The sequence below is a fragment of the Triticum dicoccoides genome, chromosome 3B (assembly GCF_002162155.2).
Source record: "Triticum dicoccoides isolate Atlit2015 ecotype Zavitan chromosome 3B, WEW_v2.0, whole genome shotgun sequence".
NCBI classification, from domain to species: domain Eukaryota; kingdom Viridiplantae; phylum Streptophyta; class Magnoliopsida; order Poales; family Poaceae; genus Triticum; species Triticum dicoccoides.
In genome coordinates this window covers 812,330,689-812,334,174 of record NC_041385.1, presented here as the reverse complement: position 1 = coordinate 812,334,174, position 3,486 = coordinate 812,330,689, and positions in this window count along the sequence as shown.

Sequence of the window (3,486 nt, the reverse complement as noted above, 5' to 3'; positions counted from 1 at the left end):
ACTCGGAATAGTTTTTCACTTAGGCGAGTACGGGGTCGCAACTAAGCCTCCGAGTGGGAGGATTGCTCTCCACTCGGAGTAGTTTTTAACTTAGGCAGGTACGGGGTCGCAACTCAGCCCCCGAGTGAGAGGATTTCTCTACACTCGGAGTACTTTTTTAACTTAGGCGAGTACGGGGTCGCAGCTAAGCCCCCGAGTGGGAGGATTGCTCTCCACTCAGAATAGTTTTTAACTTAGGCGAGCCACTCGGAGTGGTATATCTCATGGATGAACTCAGCAGCCAGAAGCCGAGCCACCTCCTCGCGAATTGCTTTCCTCTTCTCCGCAGCGGACCGACAGAGATGATCTTTAACGGGTTTTGCTTTCGGGTCAACTCGCAAACGGTGCTCAGCCAGTCCCTTGGGTACACCCGGCATGTCAGATGGCTTCCATGCGAAGATGTCCCAGTTCTCACGGAGGAACTCGATGAACGCTTGTTCCTATTAGCCGTCGAGTGTTGTTGAGATATGAGTCTGTAACACCCCGGATGTAACTTTCCATAATTGTAACTCCAACTCTTGCCATTTCCGGCTATGTGATATGTTATTTCCTCTGTGGTTGGGTTTTTGTCTTTTGTTTTGCATTTTGTTCATGTCATGCATCTCATAGCATCATGCACATTGCATCTGCATGTTTTCATAAAACTTGCATCCGCTTGTAGTTGCCGCTCCTCGCTTCTCTCCGTTGCGTTCGTTGGCCTTCCGAGACCAACCGTGTTTTCGGTTCCCTCTTGTCCAACCACCTTACCTCTCTGCACAACCACTGACCCCTCCCTCTTGCGCGCGTCCGAAAGCTTCCCTGAACCCGATCTGGACAATCATTACCGTTGGGTACGGCTCATCCCCAAACATCTATAAAACATCTCTGTTTTATTATTTGGACTCCCTAGCCAATTCATTCTCGACCGCCCAATTACAATCGGACAGACCGAATACCCCCTAACCTAATCCACCAGCATATATATACGGGGCAAAACCTAGTCCTAGGATCAGTCCCCTCCATCCAATCCCTCCGCCGTCGCCAGCTTCCTTCACGGATCCGGCGCCTACAAGCCTTCTCCTCGTTTTCCTCTACTACCCACCCGGACGCCACCTCTCGATCCCCAATCAGCCAACCAAATCCAACCCCGATCCAGCCTTCCACCCACCCATCTGTGGCCACCAGATGGAGATCCGACGACCTCCAGCGTGCCTGAGCTTCGTGCAGCGCTCGATCCAGATCGGATCGAGACCACCTTCTCGCCAACCACCTCAATCTGGAACGGGAGAGGAGCTCCCGATCGAGTCCCTCGTCACCGGCCGGCCTTGCCAGAGACCACCCCTGCCAGAACGTCCCTCTGCCCTTCCCGTTTTCTTCTCCTTCTCCCTCTCGTCTCACTATCTCTCTCTCGCTCACCTTCACAGGAGGCGACGCCATGGACGACCTCCTCGCCGCCCGTCCGCCGCCTGAAACTCAGTCACGTCGCCTGGATCCGTTGCGTGATAACCCACAAGTATAGGGGATCGCAACAGCTTTCGAGGGTAGAGTATTCAACCCAAATTTATTGATTCGACACAAGGGGATCCAAAGAATATTCTTGAGTATTAGCAGTTGAGTTGTCAATTCAACCACACCTGGATAACTTAGTATCTGCAGCAAAGTGTTTAGTAGCAAAAGTGGTATGATAATAAAGGTAACGGTAGCAAAAGTAAAGATAAATGTTTTTGGGTTTTTGTAGTAGTTGTAACAGTAGCAACGGAAAAGTAAATAAGCGAATAACAATATGTGAAAAGCTCGTAGGCAATGGATCAGTGATGGATAATTATGCCGGATGCGATTCCTCATGCAATAGTTATAACATATGGTGATATAGAACTAGCTCCAATTCATCAATGTAATGTACACGTGTATTCCGTAAATAGTCATACGTGCTTACGGAAAAGAACTTGCATGACATGTTTTGTCCTACCCTCCCGTTGAAGCGGGGTCCTTACGGAACCTAAGGGATATTAAGGCCTCCTTTTAATAGAGAACCGGACCAAAGCATTAACACATAGTGAATACATGAACTCCTCAAACTAAGGTCATCACCGAGAAGTATCCCGATTATTCTCACTTCGGGGTTGTCGGATCATAACACATAATAGGTGACTATAGACTTGCAAAATAGGATCAAGAACACACATATATTCATGAAAACATAATAGGTTCATATATGAAATCATGGCACTCGGGCCCTAGTGACAAGCATTAAGCATAGCATAGTCATAGCAACATCAATCTCAGAACATAGTGGATACCAGGGATCAAACCCTAACAAAACTAACTTGATTATATGGTAAATCTCATCCAACCTAACAAAACGATGGAATTACTCACGCACGGCGGTGAGCATCATGAAATTGGTGATGGAGGATGGTTGATGATGATGACGGCGACGAATCCCCCTCTCCGGAGCCCCGAACGGACTCCAGAGTAGCCCTCCCGAGAGAGATTAGGGCTTGGCGGTGGCTCCATGTCATGAAACGCGATGAAACTTTCTCCCTTGATTTTTTTCTCCCCGAGACGGTATATATGGAGTTGGAGTTGAGGTCGGAGGAGGCGCCCCCTAGATAGGGGGCCGCGCCCTAGGGGGGGGCGCCCCCCTGTCTCGTCGACAGGCCGTGGGCCTCCTGGCACTAATTCTTTCGCCAAAAATTCTTATTAAATCTGAAAAGTGCCTCGGTGGATTTCCAGGACATTCCGAGAACTTTTCTTTTCTACACATAAAACAACATCATGGCAGAACTGCTGAAAACAGCGTCAGTCTGGGTTAGTTTCATTCAAATCATGCAAGTTAGAGTCCAAAACAAGGGCAAAAGTGTTTGGAAAAGTGGATACGTTGGAGACGTATCAACTCACCCAAGCTTAAACCTTTGCTTGTCCTCAAGCAATTCAGTTGACAAACTGAAAGTGATAAAGAATAACTTTTACAAACTCTGTTTGCTCTTGTTGTTGTAACATGAAAAGCCATCATTCAAGTTTCAGCAAATATTATTAACTAACCATACTAACAATAACACATAGGTCTCACAATTACTCATATCAATAACATAATCAGCTAGCGAGCCATAATAATAAAACTCGGATGACAACACTTTCCCAAAATAATCATAACATGATATAACAAAATGGTATCTGGCTAGCCCTTTCTGAGACCGCAAAACATAAATGCAGAGCACCTTTAAAGATCAAGGGCTGACTAAACATTGTAATTCATGGTAAAAGAGATCCAGTCAAGTCATACCCAATATAAACCAATAGTAATGAATGCAAATGACAGTGTGCTCTCCAGCGGGTGCTTTTTAATAAGAAGGGTGATGACTCAACATAAAAATTAATAGATAGGCCCTTTGCAGAGGGAAGCAGGGATTTGTAGAGGTGCCAGAGCTCGGTTTTAAAATAGAGATTGAATAACATTTTGAGCAG